This window comes from Penaeus chinensis, chromosome 25, assembly GCF_019202785.1.
Source record: "Penaeus chinensis breed Huanghai No. 1 chromosome 25, ASM1920278v2, whole genome shotgun sequence".
Lineage (NCBI taxonomy): Eukaryota > Metazoa > Arthropoda > Malacostraca > Decapoda > Penaeidae > Penaeus > Penaeus chinensis.
The window spans coordinates 993,041-1,001,751 of NC_061843.1; the positions used below are offsets into that span (position 1 = coordinate 993,041).

Here is an 8,711-nt window from a genome sequence, read left to right on the forward strand (position 1 = left end):
TACAGACGCTACCACATAGCATCTTTCGTACGCGACATAAAAGTTAATCCCGCAATAAAGTGTCATCCAGACCTCTAGAGCAAACGAAATACGAAATGTTTCAAATGACGTTTAAACATAGTAAATATTGCTCGAAATCCTTAATATTGCAATCACTTATTGATTAAAGTATAGACCATGATATGCAAATATGAAATCTAAGAATAGTTACCCATAGGAGACGTAGCTGCTGCACAAAGCGACCTCGTGTTCCCGCCCGATAGACGTACGGGGTGAGTGGCAGGTTACTTTTGTTATCCTGTCGGAAGAAGATGGGCTGACCTGGCATCTCACACATTCTGGTAGCCTCTGGCCTTCTAGCTGCCTTCGTCACCCCAGATTTGCTTGATCTCCTGGTTGGTTTTCTCCTAAGTACCCTGACACGCAACCTCATCACGGACCACGGCTGCATAAAATGCTTGGCAACATCCAGCACGACACAGTGACGGCGGCCATATCCATGTCACCCTGCTATCTCTGCCTGCTGGTCCGTTATATATGTGAATATATATGTGTATGTATGAACATATATGAATGCATACATGGACATACATATATATATATATATATATATATATATATATATATATATACACACATACACTCCGAATGTGTGTGAGAGATCTTTGTGTGTATTAATAATAATAGGTTTATTGAATCTCATGCAGTTAGGGGCTGAAAATATACATAAAAATACAGGTAAAGAAACAGACTATATACATAAACACATAAAAAATAACAACAATAGAAAAATCAATAGGAAAAAATAACAAAAGCAAGAGAAACAAAATAACAAAAGACAAGTGCAAGAACAGGTAAGCTAGGAGTGCTGGACTAGTAACTGTGGACTAATGCTCGTAGAAGAGTTGGTGGGCGGTCCACTGACTAGTGCTCGTTGATGCGTCGGACTAGAGTGGGTATTGTGCGTTGGTAGCGGTCAGTGCGGGCCCTGATGGGCACCAGTGTGTTGGCGGCGCGTAGGGCCCGGCGAGGCGGCGACGCGTTGGGGGCAGCAGGTCGCGGTGGCGTGGATGGCACAGCAGCTTCAGGCCAAACTGCTGCAGTGAGGAGGTGTAGTGAGCGGCGAGGAAGGTGAGGCCTAGGGTAGTCAAGGCGCTGTCGTAGCAGGTATAGACAGGACCGAGAATAATCTTGGCTGCCCTTTTCTATACCCTCTCGAGTTGTAGCAGCTGGGTAGCGGTGAGGGAGGGGGAGCAGGCGGGGGAGGCGTAGGTCAGTTTGGACAGGATGAATAGACTGTAGATATTTTGTGGCGTCGGAAGTGGGACACAAAGGGACTTGAGGCGATACATGTGAAGCTTTTACGAGCCAGACCTCACGATGTCTCTGATATGCTGCATCCAGGAGAGCTTTTTGTCGATGGTGACGCCGAGCAGCTTGGTGAAACGGACTGCTTCTAGCGGGTGGTCGTCCAGCGTGAGGATGAGCACGGGGGCGGGTTTGGTGGAGAAGTCGAACTGCATCACGACCGACTTTTGGCGGTTGATAGTGACGTGATTTGCGGTGGTCCAGGGGAGGAGGTTGTCGAGGATACGCTGGATGGCGGAGTGGTCGGGGCAGGAACTGTCAATGGCGGCGGCGATGGTCGAGTCATCCATGTATTTCCAAAGTATGTGTATTGCCATTGGTGTAAAGTATGTATTAATATCATACTTATATCAGCCCTAACGTTTTGAACATGGATATACATATTCATATTCATATATAAAGTAAGATTTTTAAAATCAAGTATATTCTCCCTAAAATGCGAAAATGCACAACTAACTCTTAATAACAAACAGATATTACGTATCACAAAGGATCCTTGAAATCTCACCAACAACCAAGCCAAGAATCTTATTACGTCAAAGATGAGTCCGAAAAGATGAATCGAAGTGTACCCTCCATGTTAATGATCATTGAAAATATTAGTTTTAATGTCATCTGGATAAACGGTTTCTGGGGTAAAAATTAACTGTTTTATCCCTTGAGGCTCTTTCAATGCTAGAGAGACAAATATATATATATATTAGTTAGTAATTTCTTATCATTTCTATTTATTGGTTTGTATACTTCTGTTCCCCGTCTTTTCTGTTGGTAAGCCAATTAGATGCCAGTTTATCACAAAATTTCTAGATACATGATTCTCTACATATTAATATATATATATATATATATATATATATATATATATATATATATATAAACGCACACATGCATACACAAACACACATATGAACAAGAGAAGAACCGCTGTCACCAGATGTCAACGAGAGTTTCTTGAACACCGCTTGTCACCAGTTATCAAAGAGAGTGGCCTTAGTGCAGGTAAATGAAGGGGGGTTTCCTCCTTGGGCGGATGCAGGTGCCCGCTCTGCTTTCTCTTTTAGCACTTCTACAGCGTAAGTAAGCATCCACCCACGAAGGGGGCCGCCGCATAAAAGAACACGTTTCGCCAGGGGAGAGGGAGAGACACGGCAGACAAACCAAGCCACACAGGGTCCAGCTCACCCACCTCGTCCTCGACCCATGGGACACATATATATGACTGCATACTTTGATATTGACTATGTTCTTCAAACTTATTTTGGGGGACATTATGCAGTAAGATGTATACTACAGTTTGAAATTCAGGATCAAATGTAAAGACAGTGAGAAATTTCATGATCTGTATATTTAATCATTAAAGAAATAAGCACAAATACATAAATACAAATATAATCACCTAACAATACAAAATCAAGCTATACAGACACTTTCAAACATTCACAAAAGCAAACACTAACTAAACACACTCAAACACAAATAGTTACATACTAACACTCAAACACAAACACTTTCAGACACAAACTCTCAAGCAAACACAATAAACAAACAAAAGAAAAAACAAAAACAAAAATACACTGAAACACAAAGACGGATAAATACAAAGAAATACACACAAACACAAACGAACAACCAACACACACACTAACGTTTATAAAATATGAGTGCATTGAACTCACGTGAATAAAGTTACATTAAATTACAAATACTTTATAAATAGAACTACAAACGAATAAGTACACACAAACACACTCAAACAAACAGCAAACACAAGTACTAACCTTTATGAAATGTGAGTGCACTGAAGTCACCTGGCTGGAGTTAATTGCATTAAATTTCAGATATTTCATTACTCAATTACATGTCCGTTAGCTCAGATGGTAGAGCACCACGCCAGATTGGATCTGACATCCTGGAGGTCGCAGGTTCGAGTCCTGTACGGGCTAAATACTTTTAAACTTCAGGCGACTTCGATCCATACAATACCCTGGCTTTTCTCGTTTATATCCCCATTTGATATAATGGCATTTATCAGTTTCATTAACACTGATGTCCAAGGACCCAGTCGCCAAGAAATCACGTGAGGGACAAAACCCGGTAGTGAGTCATCGAAAATGCTTGTGCGTTTTCTATGAATTTCCTTACGTGTTCTATACAAGTTGAAATTCCGTGCATACTGAAAGCGAGCATACATGACGTGGCTTTAAGGTGTATTATCGAGCATCGAGCAGGTCGACCACCACTAACAGGTACTATAAACGCGTTAGGATGGTAATGGGATGAAGAGGAGGACTCACAGCTAATTTGAATACATATCAATGAATTTCCTCTTACATCTTTGACTTGAAACTTTCAGATCTTGTTTCGTTATTGCTAAGAAAAAAAGTTAATGATGTTATTCCGTATATATGTATTTGTGTGTGCTCATATATAGACGCTACCATATAGCATCTTCTGTACGCGACATATGAGCTAATCTCGTAACAAAGTAGCATCCAGATATCTAAAGTTCGTGTGGAACGGCAGCGTCCAGAATCAACTTTTAATCTACCTCTGGACCAGCATTAACTTTTAAATCTATTTTACAAATATACGGATCATAGAGAACTCTCATCCTGTCTTTACATTTGATTCTGAATTTCAAATTGTAGAACGCATCTTATTGAAGATAACAGTCAATGTCAAAATGTGCAGTGATATATATATATATATATATATATATATATATATATATATATATATTACGTGTGTGGATGTATGTATGTGTATTAATATACAAGGAATTAAGGCTCCTCTAGAGGGTTTGCGACAAACTGGCATCTAAATGACTTGTTATCAGAAAAGACGGGGAACAGAAGTATACAAAACCAATCAATATATATAATAAATCAACAGATAAAAAAACAAAAAATTATTCGTTTCTCTCGCATTGAAAAAGGCCCAAGAAACTATTTATCCATTAATACTAAAGTTAAGAGTTAATGTTTCCAATGAACAGTATTAACATTGAGAGTACAGTTCGATTCTCCTTATCAGGCTTATCTCTGACGTGATAAGTTCCTTGGATGTTGGTGAGATATGCCTGATATTTGTTTATTTTTTAGGAGTTAGTGATGCATTTTCTCATGTTCTGCTATTCTAGGAAGAATAAACTTACTTCCAAAAATCTTACTTCATATATGGATATGTATGTATATCCATGTCCAAAACGTTAGGACTGATATAAGTATATTAAATTCATACTTTACACTATTGGCAATACACATACTTTTCCTTTATGTAATGTGTATTCAAACGGCAATTTTGTATGGACAGCAATTTTTTTATAATCTTGTAAGCCCCATTTTAACATGAGAATATCACTTGGATATTTTATATATACTTGCATCTCTTTTCATTTAGGATCAGATGTCATATATACATATAAATATATATTCATATAAATATATATGCACACACACACACACACAGACCTCACACACACATTCTAAATGTATATATATATTCATATATATATGTGCAAATACATATATTGCATATATATATATATATATATATATATATATATATATATATATGTATGTATATATGTATATCTATATATATATGTATATATGTATATGTATATGTATACATGTATATATATATACATACATATATATATATATATATATATATATATATATATATATTCATGTATATACACATAAAGGGCCTGCAGGCGGCTGCTGGATGTTGCTTAGCGTTTTATGCAGCCGTGGTGCTTGATGAGGTTGCGTGTCAGAGTACTTAAGAGAAAAGCAACCTGTAGATAAAGCAAATCTGGGGTGACGGAGGCAGCTAGAAGGCCAGAGGCTACCAGAATATGCGAGATGCCAGGTCAGCCCATCTTAAGTAACCTGCCACTCATCCCGTACGTCTATCAGGCGGGAACACGAGGTCGCTTTGTGCATATTAAGGCCTATACATTAATCAATAAGCGATTGTAATTTCGAGCAATATTTACTATGTCTAGACGTCATTTGAAACAGATCGACCCTGCCCTCTGTATGGTGCTGAGCTTCAAGTTCAGACTAGTAATTGAGTTCAGTTGTGTAAACCCTTTTTTTTTCTCATGTGCTTATGTGTACTCTTGTTAACAGTTGTTCATTGTATAGCGTTGCTTTTACCATATCATGTGGATGAAAATGAAGGAAAATAGTCAACAAATAAATATTTTATAAGCAAAAAAGTGACTCGAGTATGCCTTCCTGAAGAAAACCGTTCTCGGTCGGGGTTTAACAGGTACCAATCTAGTGCCAAATATGAATGAGTTTTAATTAATATATATCTATATAACATATATATATGTGTGTGTGTGTGTGTGTGTGTGTGTGTATATGAATATATATATATATATATATATGTGTGTGTGTGTGTGTATATATGAATATATATGTAAATATATGTATATATATTTACATATATAACATAAGTTTTATAAATATACATACTTTTATGTCTAGCTATATCTGTCCACAAAGTATATATAAACATATATACACCAAGTTTATACAAATGTGTGTATGTGTGCATATTATATATATCTACATAGACGCTACCCTATTGCAATTCTTGTACGCGACATAATCCCGGAATAAAGTATCACCCAGATCTCTAGACAGCGTGTGGAACAGCAGCGTCAGGATCAAGTTTTAATCTACCGCCAGACCAGCATTGACTTTTAAGCTCAAATCTTGCACATGCACACAACCAGTTAGTTAACCCCAACAATCATGCATTGATACGGAATAACATCATCAACTTTTATTCAAAGCAATAGTGAAACAAGATCTGACATTTCCATGTAAAAAAACGTATGCGAAAATTCATCAATATGTTTTTTTAATAAGCGAGTCCTCTCCTTTTCTTCCCGCTACCCATCCTAAAGCGTCTATAGTACTTGTCAACTGTGGCCGTCCTACCCAATGCCGATAATGTATCATAAGGTCACATTATGTATGCATGATTTCAGTACGCACGGGAATTTCAACTTGCATAGAAAACGTAAGGAAATGCACAGAAAACGCACAACCTTCAAAACTGCGTCATTTTCGTTGCCTCACTACTGGGATTTATCGCAAGGGTGATGGCGTTCATAGAACTCATAGTGTCGCTGCGGCCTCGCCCTCTTTGTTGGAATTTGTTTACTGAATGAATACTTCAATGGATTCTGGAGAAAAACAATTCTTGTTGCTTCTTCCTTTATTCTCCATAACTGATGAAATACAATTTCTACATGTTCATCCATATCTTCCATGTCCGTACTTATACGTAAAACTGCAAACAAAACTGTGGAACGTAACAACTGTGGCCACGTTGTCATATATACTATTAAACTTGTAATAATTCACACACTCCACTCAATTAAAGCACATAATTGAATGCTAACACACTTATAAAACATAAAATTATAATTATAGGATGATTAAACTTGTACAAAGAACGCAATTTACCTACAATCCCCTACAATAGGGCCTGATGCTGTTCGGCGACCACAGCTGCCGATGAAGTAAACAACCGCGTTCCAATACCCGTCTGTGAATTCATACATAGTGTACATGAAATTGCCATTATATCTGTGGCAATTTCCACAGATATTATAATATGTCTCCTGAAGTTTTAATAAGTGTAGCCCGTACAGGACTCGAACCTGCGACCTCCAGGATGTCAGATACGATCTGGCGTGGTGCTCTACCATCTGAGCTAACGGACATGTGAAACGTAAGCGTAAATAACTGCAATTTAATGTAATTTTTGCCGCGTGACTTCAGTGCACTAATATCTGATAAAACGTCAGTATTTGAGTGTGTTTGTGTTTATAAATATATATATGTATATATATATATATATATATATATATATATATATATATATATATTAATGTATGTGTGTATGCATGCATGCGTAGATATATATATGTGTGTGAGTGTGTCTATAAAGTAATATGTACAGAATCACAGTTTCTTTAGAATGTTTGTGACAAAGTGGCATCTAATTGGTTTGTTAACAGAAAAGAGGAGAAACAGAAGCATACAAATCAATTAAAAATAATAAGGCAATGGAGAAAAAATAAAATGAAATAAGTCTCTCTCGCGTTGAAAGCACAACAAGAGATGAAACAGTTAATTTATTTTTCCAGAAACCGTTTATCCAGATGACAACACTTAATGCTAAATGCATGCTGATGTTTTCAGTTAACATTAACATGGATTCTTCTTTTAGGACTTATTTTTGACGTGATAAGTTTCGTGTGGTGAGATTTCCAGGATCCTTTGTGATGCCTGAGTGTTGTTTATTAAGAGTTATATGTATATGCATGTTCAAAATGTCAGGGCTGTATGACTATGGTATTAAATACATACTTTACTCCAGTGAAATACACATATTTTTTCTTTATGTAATGTGTCAATATGCAAAAAGCAATATTGTACGGACAAAGCAAATCTTTTGTTCTCTTGTAAACCTCAATTTAACAAATGAATATCAATTCATTTAGGAGCACATGTCACATATATTTACACAGCATATATATATATATATATATATATATATATATAAAGAGAGAGAGATAGATAGGTAGATATAAATACATATATGTATGTATGTGTATTTTTTTTTTTTTTTTTTTAGGAGAACCACTACCCTGGAGTTCATCAAGCAAATCTGGGGTGATGAAGGCAGCTGGAAGGCCAGAGGCTACCAGAATGTGTGAGATGCCAGGCCAGCCCATCTTCTTCCGGCAGGATAACAAAAGTAACCTGCCACTCACCCCGTACGTCTATCGGGCGGGAACACGAGGTCGCTTTGTGCAGCAGCTACGTCTCATATGGGTAAACTATTCTTAAATTTCGTATTTGCATATTACGGCCAAGGCATCAATTAAGAAACAAAATTTAGACGCCATTTGAAACATTTCGTATCAAAGTCAAAAAGAGTTTTCAGGGAGACAAAAAAAAAAAAAGAAGAAAGACGGCATTTTTTTCCTTGCAGAATCTACCATGGGATTTTATTCTTGCACATCCTTCCATAACCTACGGTACCGGGACACCACATGTGACCAGATCGCCCCTGCCCTCTTTATGGTGCTAAGCTTCAAGTACAGGCCAGTAATTTAGTTCAGTGATGTTAACTTTTTTTTCTCATGTACATTCTTGTTAATATTTTTTTTTTTTTTTTTTGTCTGTATATTTTTTCTTCCGCAAAGGATGATTTTATTTTTTAAGTCAACAAATAGGTATTTTATAAGCGAAAAGGCGACTCGAGTATGCCTTACTCAAGATACCAAAGGCTCAATCCACTTTAAG

The 8,711-nt window shown here is 37.0% G+C and overlaps 1 long non-coding RNA gene across 1 annotated transcript; it reads left to right on the plus strand.

Annotated features, from left to right (window-relative positions):
* The first annotated feature begins 994 nt into the window (after positions 1 to 994).
* On the plus strand, positions 995 to 8,532 carry LOC125038477. Its single transcript, XR_007116056.1, has 3 exons — positions 995 to 1,131; positions 8,038 to 8,237; positions 8,398 to 8,532. It is a non-coding gene; the product is annotated as an uncharacterized LOC125038477 (long non-coding RNA).
* Positions 8,533 to 8,711: the final 179 nt, after the last annotated feature.